This window comes from Podarcis filfolensis (genome assembly GCF_964270895.1).
Source record: "Podarcis filfolensis genome assembly, chromosome: 2".
Classification (NCBI taxonomy): Eukaryota; Metazoa; Chordata; class Lepidosauria; order Squamata; family Lacertidae; genus Podarcis; species Podarcis filfolensis.
The window spans coordinates 115,180,976-115,201,712 of NC_139605.1; the positions used below are offsets into that span (position 1 = coordinate 115,180,976).

At 46.2% G+C, this 20,737-nt stretch overlaps 2 long non-coding RNA genes across 2 annotated transcripts; one reads left to right on the forward strand and one right to left on the reverse strand.

Moving 5' to 3' along the window:
• The first annotated feature begins 38 nt into the window (after positions 1-38).
• Positions 39-13,350, forward strand: LOC310756015. The gene is made up of 4 exons (XR_014544645.1): positions 39-97; positions 8,861-8,983; positions 12,174-12,385; positions 12,927-13,350. It is a non-coding gene; the product is annotated as an uncharacterized lncRNA (long non-coding RNA).
• LOC310756019 lies at positions 9,089-18,449 on the reverse strand. Its single transcript, XR_014544650.1, has 3 exons — positions 18,364-18,449; positions 14,853-14,995; positions 9,089-9,198 (listed from the first exon to the last, which is right to left on the reverse strand). It is a non-coding gene; the product is annotated as an uncharacterized lncRNA (long non-coding RNA).
• Positions 18,450-20,737: the final 2,288 nt, after the last annotated feature.

A 20,737-nucleotide genomic window follows, 5' to 3' on the forward strand; every position in this document is an offset into this window, starting at 1 on the left:
AAAGAAGTGGTGGGATATGTCACCATGTTATGTCACAATGTTACTGAAGGGGAGGCCATGAAGGCAAGCGGCCCCAGCCACTTACTTAAGCAGAAAGGTGAGGAGCTTGCATCATTTAAAAGCAAACGCTGGCATTTTTAAGGGTGTGATGAAGGGAACTATCCTAAACTTTGTGGTAAGATAGGAAGGCCTACACAATGTGACTTTGGTGTCTGATTGAGAGAAGCTGATATGGTGGCGGCGGCAGAGAGAGAGACATACAGGCTTTTTGGGGGGGGGGTCTCATAGTGCCAAGGGCCTTCTGGTGGTTCCCTCGCGGCAAGAAGCCAAGTTATAGGGAACCAGGAAGAGGGCCTTCTCGGTGGTGGCACCTGCCCTGTGGAACGCCCTCCTACCAGATGTCAAAGAGAAAAACAACTACCAGACTTTTAGAAGACATCTGAAGGCAGCCCTGTTTAGGGAAGCTTTTAATGTTTTATTGGAAGCCACCCAGAGTGGCTGGGGAAACCCGGCCAGATGGGCGGGGTATAAATAAATTATTATTATTATTATTATTATTATTATTATTATTATTATTATTATTAAAGAAGCTGGACACAACATCTGGAATAGGTCAGCTGGTAAAGCTTGAGACTCTTAAGCTCAGAATTGTGGGTTTGAGCCCCACATTGGGCAAAAGATTTCCGCATTGCAGGGGGTTGGACTAGATGACCCAGCGTGGGGCTGGAACTCACGACCTTGAGATTAAAAGTCTCATGCTCTACCAACTGATGCCACCTTGTACCACTTTCACACTGTTATAAACTTTTTTTGTTTTGTTATGGTCTGATGAGTAGGTACGAATAAATGAATCTGAATCATCTATACGGATATTGTGGGATGTGAAACACAAGAGCAGTCAAGTACAACATTCCTAGAGTGAACATGTTTACACATGGGGAGGAATGTTTGTCTAGCCAGCAGGTAAACTTCCTGTTTCCTTCTGGGCTGGGACAGACTTCCTCTGCATGTGACTTGAGGTGGGTGTGGCCTCACCTGTGCAGGTAGTGACAAAAGCATAGGGCGGGGCAACCATCTCTCTCTCTCTCTTGACTATATGCGTCGAAGAAGCAACATCTGCTTAGCCAAAGATGCTCTCTTGGCTTCCAGCCAAGTGAGGACAAAGGGACTGTTTTCTTATGAGATAGTTTCTAGGTATATGTTACTTTTCTAAGCTAAGTCTGCCTTCTGGGATCCTATTGTGAACAGAATGATGTGTGAGTAAACCTTTTTATACTTTTATAGAAGACTGTGCCGTGTCTTATCTTTTATGAGGAAATAAGGGGAAAATACCAGAACAGTTATTATAGAGGCTTTAGCGAGTCTGAGCAAACGCATCCGCTGCAAGTTTAAAAAGGGGAATATTACTCTGCTAAATTGTGAACTTGTTAACACAAGTTGGAAAGGCTATAATCGAACAATATATCCTCTCCTGCATCCCTGAACATTCCCACAGATATAACATAGGCTGGGATCAATTTCATATGTGCCACTTTAAAAGCTTTCAAGCCTTTCTCCCTCTATTGGTGTGCATGTGTGAAAGACAGATACACCATTTTAAATAGCCTTCTATACCAGTGATTGATGGTGATGCAGGAAAGTAAATTTACAACTGCATTTCAACTTCCCTGCACTTTTGGTGCTGCCTGCGAACAGATGTTTTCTATCTGAAGCACATTTTTTAGTTCTCCACCCAGCATTCCCCCACCTCCTCCAGAAATGTACACACTCAAGAATGGTTTCCCCCACTCGCTTCACATTTTGACCTCCTCTCTCCGTACAGAAGTGCCTCTCCTTTGGTTACAGTGAGCAAACAAGACTTGGTTCCCTTACAAAATCCTCCTAGCTTTCCATGTCAGTGTGCATGTCCGTGCCTTCTGCCCTGTGATATGCTTTCCACCCTTAGTTGCACTCACTTCAATTTTCAGAGCTTAACTGAGGAGCCGAACTTTTGAAAAAGAGATGGGGAAGCTGTGCCCTTCCCTATGTTGTTGGACTCCAACTCCCATCAGTCTCAGCCGGCATGGCCAAGAGTCAGGGATGATGGGAGTTGTAGTCCAGCAACACAGGGAAGGGCACAGGTCCCCCTTCCTGGTTTTGAAACAACATTTACAGGGGAGATTTGCAGATCCTCCAAGTGTCCCTATTTTCCAGGGACATCGTTGATTTAGAGAAGCCATCCTGGTTTCTGATTTGATCCTGGAATATCCCGCTTTTCCATAGGATGTCCCTATTTTCATTGGAGAAATGCTGGAGGGTATGGTAAAGGTAAAGGGACCCTTGAGCATTAGGTCCAGTCGCGGACGACTCTAGGGTTGTGGCGCTCATCTCGCTTTATTGGCCGAGGGAGCCGGCGTACACCTTCTGGGTCATGTGGCCAGCATGACCAAGCCGCTTCTGGCGAACCAGAGCAGCGCACGGAAACGCTGTTTACCTTCCCACTGGAGTGGTACCTATTTATCTACTTGCACTTTGACGTGCTTTTGAACTGCTAGGTTGGCAGGAGCCGGGACCGAGCAACGGGAGCTCACCCCGTCGTGGGGATTTGAACCGCCGACCTTCTGATCGGCAAGCCCAAGGCTCTGTGGTTTAACCCACAGCACCACCCGCGTCCCTTGGAGGGTATGGTAGGATGCCCCTATTTTCACTGGAAGGTATGGAGTTATCTGACCCCCCATGCCGCCTGAAGGCAATCCTGTACAGTGGTACCTTGGTACTCGAATGACTTGACTCCCAAACAAATCGGCTTCTGAACGCCGCAAACCCAGAAGTAAGTGTTCTGGTTTGTGAAGATTTTTCTGAAGTCGAACATCCGACACGGCTTCCACTTGAGTGCAGGAAGCTCCTGCAGCCAACTGGAAGCCACACCTTGGTTTTCAAACATTTCAGGAATCGAACGGACTCTTGGAATGGATTAAGTTCAAGAACCAAGGTACCATTGTATAGGGAAGTTTTTTTAATGTTTAATGTTTTATTATGTTTTTATATATTTCGGAAGCTGCCTAGAGAGGCTGGGGCAACCCAGAAAGAGATGTGGGGTATAAATAGTAAAATTATCATTATGGAATGGGATGTCCCTATTTTCATTGGAGAAATGTTGGAGGGTATGGATTTGATAGGTGGGAGAAGGGTTAAGCACCCCTGCAAACTTGTCAGTTTTCGTCTGCAAATGCTGCTCCCTGAATTATAAACAAAACATTACATTGAGGACCCTGCATTTCCCTTGTAACATCATTGTACATCTCCTCCTTGAATATATTTTAAAATTATAAGTTTCCCCTATAAAACCTGTTTAGTTGATTGACCATGTTAAATTAGCAAGATTTCTCTAGAAGTCACAGTGGTACCTCGGGTTAAGTACTTAATTCGTTCCGGAGGTCCATTCTTAACCTGAAATTGTTCTTAACCTGAAGCACCACTTTAGCTAATGTGGCCTCCTGCTGCTGCCGCACGATTTCTGTTCTCATCCTGAAGCAAAGTTCTTAACCCGAGGTACTATTTTGGGTTAGCGGAGTCTGTAACCTGAAGTGTATGTAACCAGAAGCATATGTAACCTGAGGTACCACTGTATTTGATTTTTCCCTTAGCATCAGTGAAAGGAGAGGCTAATGACCAAGATTAAGCCACAAAAAAAGTATTTTTGGGGGTGGTTGCTTTTCTATATCTTGCAGATGTAGATGAATAATTGCATGCAATCTAAAATGGGGTGTGGGGTAACTGCCCCTTATGTCCTCCCCAAGTAGTACCCCTCATTTACAGCCCCATTTTCCCTGTGCTAGGATTCCACATTCTTCAAGATGTTTCAGGAAGTATCTTACAGATAGAAGGGTTGTGCGTGTGTCCTTTTAAACTGGTGGGTGGGTAAGGAATCATTCCACAATAACATTTGCTATTCTGAAACATTTCCACTGATTCCCCATGCTGACTGTTGGTGAAGGTATTTGCATGTGTTGGCAAAGTTAGCGTAGTCTTAATTCCATGCATGTTTCTAACATTAAAACTGTATTTATCTTGGAAAGATGCAAATGTTCTGTGTACTCAGTAAACATAAGTGACCTCCTCAGTATGGAAAAGGACTTGCAGTTCAGCAAACGTGTCAGAATAAAACAGCAACCCCTTAATGATTTATTTGGGCTTCCCAAAAGTTTCAAATAATGCAGGTACTTTCCTGGATGCCTTAGGAACTCCCCCATTATGCTTCTATATTTCTAAATCAATGGATAGCCAGTAAAATTCTATATATATCTACTCAGAAGTAACCCCTATTTTAATATTGCATCTACTACTTGTTTTATAAGCCACCCAGCAAATGTGTGCAGCCAAATGAACCCAGTAAAAAATAAGCTTAACTAAATAAACGGAGTTCAATGGGAATTTCTCCCAGGAATGTTTGTATAGGACGGCTCCCGTACTATCCCTTTATTTAGAACTATGGAAGCTGAGAATGGGGGAACGGATAAGGTACACACACATACCAAGGCCATTTCTCTCTGTGCACAAGAAATATACAGTGGTACCTCGGGTTACATACGCTTCAGGTTACATACGCTTCAGGTTACACACGCCGCTAACCCAGAAATAGTGCTTCAGGTTAAGAACTTTGCTTCAGGATAAGAACAGAAATCGGGCTCCGGCAGCGCGGCAGCAGCAGGAGGCCCCATTAGCTAAAGTGGTGCTTCAGGTTAAGAACAGTTTCAGGCATAGCTGTCAACTTACAGATATGAAAATAAGGGATCAGCAGACAAAATAAGGGATTTTAGTCAACCAGCAGCCAAACAAAGCCTCAAGTGGTGGTTCCCATAGCGCAGCAACCCGGCAAGGGGATGCAGCAAGGAAAACCACCATCACCTCTCTGCTGGGAAGCGCTGAGCAAAGGTGAGTCCCCAGGCAACGCGGCCGATTTGATTGGCACAAGGCATGCAAGCTCCACCCCCCAGTCGTTCTTAGTCTCCTTATTGGGTGAGCAACACAGCCAAGCAGCACAGTTGGAGCCTCTCTCCTCCCTGGCTGGCAGGGAGGGAGGGAGGGAGAGGAGCTGCTTCCTTTGAAACCCGGGAAATTTAAGGGACATCATCAATAAGGGACAGCAGCGGGACACAGCGCTGGGATAAGGGACTGTCCCGCCAATTAAGAGACGCTTGACAGCTATGGTTTCAGGTTAAGTACAGACCTCCAGAACAAATTAAGTACTTAACCTGGGGTACCACTGTATCCTGTAAGATAGCTGCCCGTGGAATATCCTCGAATCTGTGAGTGCTTGGAAGACCTGCTTATGGTGGGAAATGCAGCAGTTCAGCTCTCAGATAACTCCTTCATGTGAAATCCAGAGCAAGTTAACTGAGACTTTGCTTTCCCCCACCCTGAAAAAGGACCATTGGCAGATTTCCCACCAAATACCCCCCCCCACTTCCCATTTTATTTACTTATTTTGTGGTCGCCCCTGTTTTGCATGCTTCCTTCCAGTAACTCTGGCAGCCAAGCTGGTGCCACACGCATTGCTCTGCTTTCCTTTGGATCGCATCAGTGGGGCCGAGAGGAGGGAATCTTGTCATCTGGGCAGCCCAGGGCCTCCCTACGCACTGCTCAGGCTTGCGTCCCCGAGAGGTCACTGTGGTGCTGCCAAAGCAGCAAAAGCAACTCAGGAGGCAGCAGTTACGAGTTAGCAGTCTCTGCAGCCACAGCAGGTGCTGTGAAGTGGTTTGACTTCATCACCCCTGAAGGCACACTCCATTGTCTCTCGAGACAGGTGGATGCCAACAATAGGTAGCTACTGCCAGTGTAGTGTAGTGGTTAAGAGCTGTAGTCTCGTAATCTGGTGAACCGGGTTCAATTCCCCGCTCCTTCACATGCAGCTGCTGGGTGACCTTGGGCTAGTCACACTTCTCTGAAGTCTCTCAGCCTCACTCACCTCACAGAGTGTTTGTTGTGGGGGAGGAAGGGAAAGGAGATTGTTAGCCGCTTTGAGACTCCTTAGGGTAGTGATAAAGCGGGATATCAAATCCAAACTCTTCTCCCCTATGGTGTTCCAGAATAATGCTATTTACAGTGGTACCTCGGTTTTGGAATGCCTCCGTAGCAGAACGTTTTAGAACTCAAACGCTGCTTCCGTTTCGAGTCTTCCGTATTGAGGCTTCGGTTTTGAGGCTTCTGTTTTCAGTTTCCGAATGTTTCAGAACTCGAAAGGACTTCTGGAAAGGATTACGTTCGAAAACCGAGGTACCACTGTACTACCACCCTTTTGCTCTTCCTCTTTCTCTCCCCACTCCCCTAATTGTTTTCTGCCGCACCGTTGGCACTCTTATTTTCCATAAACTGCTTTATTACAATCAAGCAGTACATAAATCTTGTGAAATAACTACGTTGTGCAACAAATATTTCAAGCTCCTTGGGGCAAGGATCTGCCTTTTTGCACTGATGGTGTAACAAGGTCGCCGTTTTTCTGAACCTTAATCCGTACATGTTCACTCCTTGTGTTCTAGGCTTACAGACACTGAATGAGTGTTTGGAGAGAAAACGTAAGGAAAGCACTGTAGCTGTTTCTGGGCTGTGCCCCTTAACCTACATTGTAGGGTAATTGCGAGGCCCTGAAATGTCCTCGCACGGAAGGCTGTGCAAAAGGTGAATGTGCCAACTGGGCTGATTTCCTGAGCAAAAAAAAGATATTCTCTCTTCCATTACATTTACGAGGCCGTAGGGAAACCCCCGTCAATGCACACATTATATTTCATTATGCAAATATAAAAATCTTCCGGGTTTGTTGCCTGTGAATGTTGGCAGGTATGAAGGGGATTTAATAGAAATGAGGAAGTGGTTCTCACCAATGAAGTATATTTTGGATTGCTTGCCACCCCTCGCCCTGCACTGTATTTTAAAAAATGAACCGTAAACCCACTCAGGGTTTCGAAACAGCTGCAAGAATTTGCAAGGCGTAGGCTTGTTTTGCCTCCCTGGCGTTTACTCCACCATCTTGCCCTTGGGTTTTTGCTGTGAGCGTTTTTTACCTAAGGTCTTGTGCAAGCATTCATTGCTTCCATGAGATGTAATTGCCTTTTGGCATTCTGCGAGAGCGGCTTTGCCAGAACAGTGTTGCAGCTCAAATCCGTGGCTCATTCGTTACTCCTCTGCAGGTTAACTGACCACCCTTTAATAAGGAATTGAATTAATTCAGATCTGTATGCTAGGCAAACGTGTTCTGAGATGACTTTATTTGGAAATCAGCACAACAAAGGTAGCTGAACAGCCTCTGATATAGGTAGAAAAGAGGTACCAGAGCTGCTATAATAATAATAATAATAATAATAATAATAATAATAATAACAACAACAACAACAATTAATTATTTATACCCCACCCATCTGTCTGAATTTCCCCAGCCACTCTGGGCAGCTTCCAATCGAGTGTTAAAAACAATACAGCATTAAATATTAAAAACTTCCCTGAACAGGGCTGCCTTCGGATGTCTTTTAAAGATAGCTGCTTATTTCCTTCACATCTGAAGGGAGAGCGTTCCACAGGGTCGGCACCACCACCAAGAAGGCCCTCTCTCTGGTTCCCTGTAACCTCACTTCTCGCAATGAGGGAACTGCCAGAAGGCCCTCGGCGCTGGATCTCAGTGTCCGGGCAGAATGATGGGGGGTGGAGATGCTCCTTCAGGTATACAGGACCGAGGCCGTTTAGGGCTTCAAAGGTCAGCACCAACACTTTGAATTGTGCTCAGAAATGTTCTGGGAGCCAATGCAGATCCCTCAGGACCGGTGTTATGTGGTCCCGGTGGCCACTCCCAGTCACCAGTCTAGCTGCCACATTCTGGATTAATTGCAGTTTCCAGGTCACCTTCAAAGGTAGCCCCACACAGAGTGCTTTGTAGTAGTCCAAGTGGGAGATAACCAGAGCATGCACCACTCTGGTGAGACAGTCCGCAGGCAGGTAGGGTCTCAGCCTGCATACCAGATAGAGCTGGTAGACAGCCGCCCTAGACACAGAATTAACCTGCACCTCCATGGACAGCTGTGAGTCCAAAATGACTCCCAGGCTGCGCACCTGGTCCTTCAGGGGCACAGTTACCCCATTCAGGACCAGGGAGTCCCCCACACCCACCCGCCCCCTGTCCCCCAAGAACAGTATTTCTGTCTTGTCAGGATTCAACCTCAATCTGTTAGTCTCCATCCATCCTCCAACAATCCCCATTGTTGCGACGGGAGGGGTTGTGTGTGTGCCTTTTCTGTATATTGTAAGGACTGATGCAAATCCAGCTTGAATCTCCACATAAGACTACCCTGTGTGATCCAGTTCAGCAAAAGCCAGGACCTTCTGTACTGGGAGTGGGAGGCAACGTTTGCTTTCATTGCAACAGCACCCTAAAGCACAGCTATACCATTTCCACATAGTGGTGAATGGTATCCATTCAGTTATGTGAAAGACAGTGAAGAGGTACACACAGAAACACTCCTGGGGTGTGGCTAAGCCAGCCCTCTGTGTAAACAGTAGTTAAGAGCACGAGCTGAAGGTTAGAATCTCTTTTTTGCAACCTGATCCTCTATTCAGAAGGCACACTGATTTTATTTAAGCTTCCTTTGAGATTACAGTCTCAGTCAAGTTAGAGTGTGACAAAATGAAAATGTTGGGTGTATGCATATATCAGAGGTTAAGGGCCACTTTCCCTTCTGGGGAACCTCCTAGGTACCATGGGCCAGTGCTAGGGTTGCCATGTGCCCTCTTTTTCCAGGACATGTCCTCTTTTTCAGGGGATAAAATTTGAGACAAATTGCATTTATTTGCTTTGAATGGCCATCATAGCGTCCTCTTTTTTTGCTCTTCAAAGTATGGCAACCCAGGATGAAAAAGTGGCCTCTTGGACCATGCCCTTGGCCAGAGCCTAATCTGTATCAGAACGCTGCAAGGAGGCTGTATTCTTCTGGAAAGACTGTATACTACAACTCAGCTGGTAAGATGCTTCTGGGACAACCACAAGCTGGACGTGATAGAATTGGCCATTGTCTGTTGCTTCTCCCCAGGCTGATACGTTTTAGGTCATCTCCTCCTTGGAAGGTAATGGAACAAGTCACCATACAGCCCTATAAGGGTCTGGTAGCCTTTGAGGAGCTGGCTGCGTATTTCTCTAAGAAGGAGTGGTCTCTGCTGGGTCGTGACCAAAAGACTCTGTACAGGGGTGCAAAAGTGGACAGAGCGATGAATGTAAATTTAACTTTGTACGGTAGGCTAATTTCTTTTCTTTTCTTTTTTTGAAATAATTTTTATTTGATTTTGCAAGTGTAAGATTATAACAATACCAAATACATATCCCTATTCAGAGATTTCTCCAAATCTCTAGACTTCCCACCTTCCCCTCCATTGGTCCTATTATCAACCTCTTCAACTGCATATTATTTCCTCGTCTAAATTTTATGTCTCTCCATTTTGTCCATAATAATTTCTATATGACAGTGGTACCTCTGGTTGCGAACGGGATCCGTTCCGGAGGCCCGTTTGCAACATGAGCAGAATGCAACCCGCGTCTGTGCGGGTTGCGATTCGCTGCTTCTGCGCATGCGCACGGCGTCATTTTGCGCGTCTGCGCATGCGCAAGTGGCGAAACCCGGAAGTAATCCTTTCTGGTACTTCCGGGTCGCCGCAGGACGCAACCTGAAAACGCTCAACCTGAAGCAAACGTGACATGAAGTATGACTCTACATGTGTGTCAGGGAACTGCCATCAGTGCCGGAGGGAGAGAGCAAGCTCCAGAGGGATTCCAGAGAGCGTCCCGGGATGGGGGGAGGCAGCCCATCTTCTGGGGAAGAGAATCAGCGTAGCACCAGTGGAAAAGGGGGGCAGATGGGGGAATCGGCGAGGCGGTCCCATGACTCCTTGCCGGGGACCAGCGGGGAGAGTAAGGGTCCTCCGCTGCCTACGCCCTCATTGCGCAGAAGGCTTCCGTGCAGGGAGAGTAGGAGGAGACTAGGCGTCAAAGAGCTTCTTTGCTGGAAGAAGTTTAAGAAACGCCCACTGACGGATTCTGCCAGCGACTGAGACAGCCACGGGTGAGTGGCTGTCCGGACAGAAAAGGTTCACTCAGGCAACCCAGCCAGGTGTTGGCACCGGCTTACGCACGAGCAACCCCTAGAACCATTACAATGTGTTATTGCAATCCTGCTATTGTTTTCATCTGCTTACAGTGGTCTCTCAAGTAAATTGAAATTTCCCCCCATTCTTTATGAAAGTTTTGGTCTTCTTGGTTCCTGAGCTTTCCGGTCAGTTTTGCCATTTCGGCATAGTCCAACAGCTTAGTTTGCTGTTCTTCTCTGGTAGGGACTTTGTCTTCTTTCCATCTCTGGGCAATGGCAGGCTCATTTCTTCACACACTCCTCTCTGTCCTCCAGTCAGAAGAGCAAGAGGCGTCCAAGTTCAAGGACACATTCAGACCAGCACCAGGGTTTGAATTACGGCTGCCTAGGGACAGTCTAAGGGACGCGGGTGGCGCTGTGGGTAAAAGCCTCAGCGCCTAGGACTTGCCGATCGCATGGTTGGCGGTTCGAATCCTCACGGCGGGGTGCGCTCCCGTCGTTCGGTCCCAGCGCCTGCCAACCTAGCAGTTTGAAAGCACCCCCGGGTGCAAGTAGATAAATAGGTACCGCTTTATAGCGGGAAGGTAAACGGCGTTCCGTGTGCTGCGCTGGCTCGCCAGATGCAGCTTGTCACGCTGGCCACGTGACCCGGAAGTGTCTGCGGACAGCGCTGGCTCCCGGCCTATAGAGTGAGATGAGCGCACAACCCTAGAGTCTGGCAAACTGGCCCGTACGGGCAGGGGTACCTTTACCTTTACCTTTAGGGACAGTCTGGAGGGCTAGATAGAGAAGCCCCTGCACCAGAGGCCCCCACCCCCGGATATGCATAGCTAAGTTACCCTGAGATGATACCATGAAATAGAACTGAACTTGGCTGGCAAAAATAGATCTTCTGACACACCAGCCACCTTACGCAAACTAGAAAACTGGCCCCCTTCCATTGAGCCTGCTGTTGTCGGTCCTCCTAGCTTGCCTCCGGCACTTACAAATGATGTAATGGGCTTGCCTTGTATGACAAAAAGACTAATAATTATGATTAACATCAGACAATTAGCTTGGACCAAAGAGTCTTTCAAAATAGGCCTATCTCATTATGCTACTTATTCTTTGCTATGTACTGAGTTGAATAGGATCCAAACTGCAGCAGTCTGATTGGTCCTAGAACAATAGGATCCAAAAGGCAGCAGTCTGATTGGTCCTAGAACAATAGGATTCAGAATGCAGCAGTCTGATTGGTCCTAGAACAATGCAGCAGTATGATTGGTTGGCAGGAACCACCCAATCATGCTCCAGATAGAAGTGAATCCACAACCTGATTGGCTTACAGTAGAATTCCAGAATTAGCCAATCATGTGCAGCCCATTGTGTAAATAATGTATATAAAGCAGATACTTTGAGGGGACATTCATTCATTCCTCCTCACCACTATGAGCTGAATAAAGAGCATGAAATCACTTTGCGACTCTGAGTATATTTCATTCTTATTCTTTTTAAAACAGCTCAACAAGGTTCTAGTATTCCTGTCATCCCTGATTGGCTATACAGTGGTACCTCGAGTTACACACGCTTCAGGTTACAGGCGCTTCAGGTTACAGACGCTTCAGGTTACAGAAGATTCAGGCTACAGACTCCGCTAACCCAGAAATCGTACCTCGGGTTAAGAACTTTGCTTCAGGATGAGAACAGAAATCGTGCTGCGGCAGCACGGCGGCAGCGGGAGGCCCCATTAGCTAAAGTGGTTCTTCAGGTTAAGAACAGTTTCAGGTTAAGAACGGACCTCCAGAACGAATTAAGTACTTAACCCGAGGTACCACTGTACTGGCTGGGGCGTATGGGAGTTGGAATCCCAACACCATCTGCAGGGCCACAGGCTCCCTGATCCTAGTTAGTAATGAAATAAAACCTCAGGCACAATTTTTATTTTTGAAGGGAACCGTCTACGAAAAGCCAGCTATGAATTTGGCTCTGCTAGCAGGAGAAGGTAGCAAGGCAGGTCATTCTGTAACATTTCAGCGGCTGAAAACAGAAGGATGTTGGGTGATAGTCTTTTTTCTTTTCTTTTTCTTTTAAAAGATATTTCATGGTGTTTGAGCAAGGTCTGAGAAAACATGCCTGCAATGAGGCCTAAGCCAGAAGCCACATTAAAAAAAGAAAAAAGAAAACAAGCCCTCCAGAATATAATTTTGGAAAGCCTCAACATATTTTTGGAGGCAGGCTCAGCTCGTGGGTTTGGAATATTTGAGAACAGCCATGCTGCAGGTGAGGGTTGTTTTCATTGGGATTTTGTGGTAGCTCCAATTCTGCATTCAGCTTTTTTTTTTTTATAAGATATTTATTGTGATTTTACAAAAACATAAGTTTACAAAATAGAAAAAAGTCACATAGAAAGAAAAAGATACAAAAAAGAAAACATAGAAAAGTACATAAAAGAAAAAAAGAGGAATAAAAATACAAGATACAAAAAACAAATAGATAAAAAAGAATTAAAAAACAAATCCGTTTTTAGTAACTTTAAACTCATTAGCTTATTTCCTTGGCCTCCTCACACCTCCCCTTTTTGTATTCCCATTTAAATAATCAAATCAGCAAATCCTTACCTTCTTTCGTTTGTCTTAACTCTATATCTTAACATATTATAACTCTATATTTTCATCCATTTATCAATTCATTTTTGCATATTCTTATTAACTTTGTTGCTGATGCCACTTGTTTTCAGTCCAACATCATTTTAACATTCATTAATTTTACAGTGTTTCTGAAGGTAGTCTTTAAATTTCTTCCAGTCTTCTTCCACCAACTCTTCTCCCAGGTCTCGGATTCTGCCAGTCATTTCCGCCAATTCTGCATTCAGCTTTAAAGCATATGATCCCATAGGAATTCCCCATATAACCCGTGACGGTATGCCTTTATATCTGCTTGCTAACCCCAACCCTCCCAAATTCCAGCATCAAATTAGAGACCAAGTGTCAAAGATATAGGAGTGCCATAGACTCCAGCAGAGCAGAAGTGGTGTGAATTCACATCGAGAAATGTTTTGGAAAATAAATGATTGGCATGGACCCTGGGCATTTTCTAGGTGGCATTTGTTAGGTGAGATTTTAACTTTGCCACTTCCTACCTTGCAACATTCCCCCCACATCCCCTAAAGCATGCTCAACCTCATCAGAACCATTTGGAATGTGGTAGAATTCCTGTACTTTTAATGAGGGTGAAAGAGGAGAGCGCAAAATATGGACTGAAGCTCAACATCAAAAAAACGAAGATCATGGCCACTGGTCCCATCACCTCCTGGCAAATAGAAGGGGAAGAAATGGAGGCAGTGAGAAATTTTACTTTTTTGGGCTCCATGATCACTGCAGATGGTGACAGCAGGGACGAAATTAAAAGACGCCTGCTTCTTGGGAGAAAAGCAGTGACAAACCTAGACAGCATCTTAAAAAGCAGAGACATCACCTTGCCAACAAAGGTCCGTATAGTTAAAGCTATGGTTTTCTCAGTAGTGATGTATGGAAGTGAGAGCTGGACCATACAGAAGGCTGATCGCCGAAGAATTGATGCTTTTGAATTATGGTGCTGGAGGAGACTCTTGAGAGTCCCATGGACTGCAAGAAGAACAAACCTCTCCATTGTGAAGGAAATCAGCCCTGAGTGCTCACTGGAAGGACAGATCGTGAAGCTGAGGCTCCAATACTTTGGCCACCTCATGAGCAGAGAAGAGTCACTGGAAAAGACTCTGATGTTGGGAAAGATGGAGGGCACAAGGAGAAGGGGACAACAGAGGACGAGATGGTTGGACAGTGTTCTTGAAGCTACCAGCATGAGTTTGACTAAACTGCGGGAGGCAGTGGAAGACAGGAGTGCCTGGCGTGCTCTGGTCCATGGTGTCACGAAGAGTCGGACATGACTAAATGACTAAAAAACAACAACAGAATTCCTGTGCATGCTGAAAATATATTCTGCATGCACAAACTCATACATTATACAGGCGTATCTTGGATCCCGAACGCCTTGCGAGTCAAACGTTTTGGCTCCCGAATGCTGCAAACCCAGAAGTGACTGTTCCGGTTTGCAAATGTTCTTTGGAACCCGAATATCTGACATGGCTTCCGCGGCTTCCAATTTGCTGCAGGAGCTTCCTGCTGCCAATTGGAAGCCGCTCCTTGGTTTCTGAACATTTTGGAAGTCAAACGGACTTCCGGAACGGATTCCGTTTGACTTCCGAGGTACCACTGTATAGTGCATTTCTATCCAACTAAGGAGGGACGCGGGTGGCGCTGTGGGTTAAACCACTGAGCCCAGGACTTGCCGATCAGAAGGTCGGCGGTTCGAATCCCTGTGACGGGGTGAGCTTCCGTTGTTCGGTCCCGGCTCCTGCCAACCTAGCAGTTCGAAAGCACGTCAAAGTGCAAGTAGATAAATAGGTACTGCTCCGGCGGGAAGGTAAACGGCGTTTCCGTGCGCTGCTCTGGTTCGCCAGAAGCGGCTTAGTCATGCTGGCCACATGACCCGGAAGCTGTACGCCGGCTTCCTCGGCCAATAAAGCGAGATGAGCGCCGCAACCCCAGAGTCAGTCACGACTAGACCTAATGGTCAGGGGTCCCTTTACCTTTATCCCACCAAGGAACTCAAGATAGCATACATAGCAACTCCCCATTTTATCTCCACAACACCCCTGTGAAGTATCTTAGGCCGAGAGATAATGAATGACTCAGGGTCACCCAGTGGACTTCATGGGTGAGTGAGAATTTGAACCTGAGCAGGCTTGGTGGCCACCGTCGTCCCTTCGTTGCTGCCCCAACCTCCTCTCCAGTTGCAATACTGCTTCCACTTCCTCCATCCACATTGCAGGCATTACCACGACTTCCTCTTCTCCTTCTCAGCAGTGTGACATCTGTCTGCCAATAGCAGGGTGGGATGACAACAGAGATGAGATGGAGCTGTCCAACACCCATTGAGATTGGTGTGTGCTTGTGTTAGAATGACACACAGAAGCCCCATCCACTTCAATGTCCTGTCCTACACTCTGAGAGCCAGTGTGGTGTAGTGCTTAAGAGTGGTAGTCTCGTAATTTGGGGAACCGGGTTCGCGTCTCCACTCCTCCACATGCAGCTGCTGGGTGACCTTGGGCCAGTCACACTTCTCTGAAGTCTCTCAGCCTCACTCACCTCACAGAGTGTTTGTTGTGGGGGAGGAAGGGAAAGGAGAATGTTAGCCGCTTTGAGACTCCTGAAGGGGAGTGAAAGGCGGGATATCAAATCCAAACTCTTCGTCTTCTCTTCTACATCTGTATAGTACCAGTTACTTGTCATCAAGGTCCTCTCCACACCATGCATTTAAAACACAAGGCTTCCCCACAAGAAACTTGGGACCTGTAGTTTCCCAAGGATGCTGGAATTGTAGCTCAGTGAGAGGAGACTGCAGTTCCCATAATTCTTCGGGGGAGCTGTGTGTTTTAAATATGCATTTAATATCTTTTAAATGTATGGTGTGGGTGTGACTCAGCTCTGCTTGCTCTCAAACACAAATCAGCCTAGGAACTCTGTGTATTACAGTAATGTTTTAACACATGATTTCTATTAGCTTTCCTGTGTCAAGGGAACCTAACTCCTGTGTCGAAAAAAGGGGTGACCTTTCTAGATCAGGGGAAGGAGAAAAGTAGCTAGTGAGATATTTCTGGGTGATTTGCAGTAGATCAGCCAGGTTTCTGCTTAATGTTCACAAATTTGCAAAACATTTGTCTCTCACTAATCTAATACATTTTGTGTGCCATTTTCACTAATTATGATATATGCCCATTTTCACTAATTATGACACTTCACCCTAATATACCCTAATTTTTGTACTGCTTACTTGGCTGGAGAGCTGCGTTGCAAAATTTGGAGAAGTGCCAGTTTCAAAGAATGGGCGTGGTTTCGATTAGTGTATTCTTTCAGAAAGTGCAAAGTAGGGATGTTTGCTTTTAAATGTGAACAGAATGGAATTTCTTCCCCAGTCCCTAGCCCTGTGGCAGCTGAGGCAAGGCAACAGAGTGGAAAGAGCACTTGTCTAAAAGCTTCCAGAGATGTTAGGTCAGCTGAGCATCCTTGAACCTGCAGTGCACCCTGAACCAGGAATCAGGTCATAAGCCAAGGATGGGGAATCTGTGACCCTCCACATGTGGTTGCACTCCATCTCCCATCAGCTCCAGCAAGCATAGTCAATGGCCAAGGATGGTGGGAGCTGGAGCCCAGCAACATCCCTGCAAAGGGATATCAGATGGGGATTCAGACTGTGACCTAGACCAGCAAGAAACATAAGTCATAAGCCAGAGTCTTAAAACCTTCCTGGGCAGATTTATCCATTGGTCAATGAAGCGACTCTTGTTTATCTGTCCTCAGCCATCTTGCCTTGTCTTCACGGTCACCCAACTTGACATAAACTTCATGGAGGATCAGCTACTATCCATGACGGCAATGTTGTACCTCCACTGTCAGAGGGATTATGTCTCTGAATACCATTTGCTGGGAATCACATACCTGAACTTACCTTTCACATGAACGGTCACCTCTCCAACAATACCCGCTTTTGTATTCTTCCATGTTGCCACCCACAAAAGAAATGCCTGTGTTATGTTTCAGTTTAAGTGCATGTTTATGTTACTACCTTTTCGTTGGTACTTAATTGAAAAAAAATCAATAAACGAATATTTTTTTTAAAAAAAACCCAATGGGGAGTGTGCTATTGCACTCAAGTCCTGCTCATAGGCATGTGCAGAGGGTGTGTGTGGTTGCATTGTATGGAGTGGCAACCCAGCTGCCAGGATCCTCCTGAGGATGAATCATGGTTGCCCACAGTTGTGACCTTCAGAAAAAAAAAGCTTATAGCCATCAATGCTCAACCCTTCCCACCACGACCCACAAAATTTAGGAGATGTGATGTTCTTTAGTCGTTTAGTCGTCGTCCGACCCCCTGGACCAGAGCACGCCAGGCACTCCTGTCTTCCACTGCCTCCCGCAGTTTGGTCAAACTCATGCTGGTAGCTTCGAGAACACTGTCCCACCATCTCGTCCTCTGTCGTTCCCTTCTCCTTGTGCCCTCTATCTTTCCCAACATCAGGGTCTTTTCCAGGGAGTCTTCTCTTCTGATGAGGTGGCCAAAGTATTGGAGTTTCAGCTTCAGGATCTGTCCTTCCAGTGAGCACTCAGGGCTGAGTTCCTTAAGAATGGATAGGTTTCATCTTCTTGCAGTCCATGGGACTCTCCAGAGTCTCCTCCAGCACCATAATTCAAAAGCATAGATTCTTCGGCAATCAGCCTTCTTTGTGGTCCAGCTCTCACTTCCAGAGATGTGGTAGGTATGTAGAAATCTCTCACATTTGGGCAGTCAAACCACAGAAGCCACAGAGCTGGAAAGTCAAGTTATAGTTTGATGGGGAAAAAATAATGTCCTTTATGATTATGAGTATGCATTCAGTAAATGTTCACCTTAAAAAAATATCTAGAATGAAATGTGCTTTGGATGCCTCTAGCCTTGCTTGGGGGCTTCTCATAGCCATCTGTTTAGCCACAGGATGTTGGATGAGATCGGTCTTTGGCCTGATCCAGCAGGCTGTTCTTAACTGGGACTGAAAGTGAAGAACAACTAGCACCCACTATATTGCTTTCCGCAATATATCTTCTTACTGCTCTGATCCAGTTTCCTCCCCTTCTTCCTTTGAGCCATGCTCATGCATGTGGCATGAGCTCAGCCTAGAGGAGCAGCAAAGTCTTTCTTGTCTCTCATTTAAAATAAAATGCAAAAATTGACAGCTCACTTTATCATCTCAGTGTCTCCAGACCTTTCCCTCCCCGCCCCATATGCAAAGCAGAGAGAGGTTTGGCGGAGGACAGCCAGAGCTAACACACAATGTGCCTGCAAAAAAAAAGAGAGCGAAGGCGTCTGCCATCAATTGCCTCCATGGATGGGAAAACAAGAAATCTGCTCTCTTGACACCGGACCTGTAGGGAAAATCACAAAAATATACACCGCCGAGGGTTTTCTTTTCTCAAGGCTCATCCAACCGCACGTTTATGAGCAGAAAGGGACTACTTAGAATAGCACCAAGTAGCATTATAAACATGCAAACTCATAACAAGCAACCAGATGCAATTTTCACCAGCATGTGAAAGTACTGCAATATCGTTTCCCCTTCAATACACAGAGCCAGTCTACGCAAATAATCAGCCATAAATACATACAAAAAAAGAGAGTTATATACGGCCTCCTCGAGGGCAAGGCCGTTCACTATAAATGTGAAGCTCCTTGCGGAGATCACCAGGGTGGAAAGAAGACTGTCAGCCATGCTAAAACTTCTCGCAAAGATCTGTGCCAGAGGGGTGGGGGTGGGTGGGGGGGACATCCCATGTCTCCTTGCTAATCGTGGAATGAGATGGCAGCTGCTAGGAGCCTGTGCAGTTCTGACATCTGCTGGAGAGAACCAGAGCTTCCCAGCCATATGTCATAAACCCAATAAGTCTGGACACTAATGGGGAGTCGCTTTTTCCTCAAGCTCTCAACCGAGGTCACTTTTCCTGCTGTTCCCGGGGTGCTCTGTAATTCTACCATTCCACATGAAGCAAAAGCAAAACATTCTTCCCCTGGAAGAGAACCCCTGCCTGATAAATATATATATATGCAGATCTGAACAAATGAGCTTGTTTCACACAGTTTGAATTGCTATAACCCTGATTAGTTTTGCAGGGTTTTGTTTTTTTAAATAACAATAAAATGTAAGACCTTTTGATCTGCAGGATTTGGGATTAAAGGGAATAAGGTTTATGAAACTAGGAAGATTTGCAAGAGGGAGCCAAAAGTTGTGGATAAGCGATTGGGTAAAGTGAAGAGGACCGAGCCCACAGAAGGCAAAGCAATGGACATCATTATTGTAAGGATGGGGCAACTGTGGTTCTCTAGATATTGTTGGACACAAATTCCATCAATCCCAACCAGTTAGGCCAATGATTAGGGGTGTCAAGACCTATGTGGAGGGCCATAGCTTCTCCATCCCTAGCCTAAAAAGTTAAAATGGAGGGGATCCATTCTGAAATACATTTGGGGGTGGCAGTTGGGGGAGTAAAAATGCACTTCAGATAGAGCAGATCTGTTCATAGGAGATACAAAAAAAAAAAAAGACTGAAATGAAATTGGCACTGGCACTGGCAGGAAGAGGAGGAGGAGGAGAATTAATGCTATGATCTAAAGGAAAGACGAGGGTGGTGCTGTGGACTAAACCACTGAGCCTACGACTTGCCAATCAGAAGGTCGGCAGTTCGAATCCCCGCGACGGGGTGAGCTCTCGGTCCCAGCTCCTGTCCACCTAGGAGTTCAAAAGCACGTCAAAGTGCAAGTAGATAAATAGGTACCACTCTGGCGGGAAGGTAAACAGCGTTTCTGTGTGCTGCTCTGGTTCACCAGAAGCAGCTAAGTCATGCTGGCCACATGACCTGGAAGCTGTATGCCAGCTCCCTCGGCCAATAAAGCGAGATGAGCGCCGCAACCCCAGAGTCGGCCACGACTGGACCTAATGGTCAGGGGTCCCTTTACTTTTACCTTTAAAGGAAAGAGCCAGTACTTTATACTGGATTTCTGTTAGCAACAAAAACCCAGAACAGAGCAGAACTTTCTGACCCAAAAGTATGTGCCATGAAAAATTGAATTTTCATGATGTTGCGTTCTGTAGCTATTGATTAAAAATAAACTAACCAGGTTCTCGCCTGGTTAAGACTGCCAGATTTAAAACTGGAGAACATTCATGCACCCTCCGCATCAGGGGTAGTCAATGTAGTGCCCTCCAGATGTTGTGGACTACAGTTCCCATGATCCCTGATCCTTGGCCATGACAGCTGGGGCTGATGGGAACTGCAATCCAGAATCTGGAGGGTGCCATATTTGCTCCCCCTGCTCTGAATTTTCCAAAGCCATAAGAGGTAAAGTGGCCATGGACTCTCCTGTCCCTCCCCTCCCCAGCCCTGTCATTTACCCTTCTCTGCAGCCTGCAATAACTGATGGGGTCTTCAGGTGTGCCATACATCAAGTTGGTGGTGCTATGTTTGTGTGTGTATGTAGCAACTGGGAAGCAACAGGCAATGGAATCTGTGACTGCCTTGTCCCCTGATGCATTGAAGGATTTAATGGTGTATGGCTGTTTCCCGGCTTTGAAACGTATTGCCTAGAATATACACAACCTTGAATATGACATGATGAATAGATGTGGGAAGAGCCATTCAGCTCAGAGAAGTGTGGTGTTCCCAGAGAGATCCAAGGATGCTTTAAAGGCTCCAAAGAACAGGGGAAGAACAGGCTTTTGATCTACACTGGAAAATTCTGAGACAATTCAGCCCAAGTCCTATGCCTATGTGATTCACTCCAGATGCTTTTGGACTCGAATTCCCATCAGCCTGAGCCAGCATGGGCACTGGACAATGATGGGAATTGTAGTCTGTAATATCTGGAGGGCACCATGTTGGTTTCCTCTGCCCCACACGGAATGCCTCCCATCTCTCAAATGTAGGCCATTTATCCTTTCTGTTTTGGGATTTCTTTTTGCTACTGTGCAGATGAGGGGATCCACCCTGAGAGAATGGAGAGGTGTGTGTTGCGAAGCTGGGAATTGGTCCGGG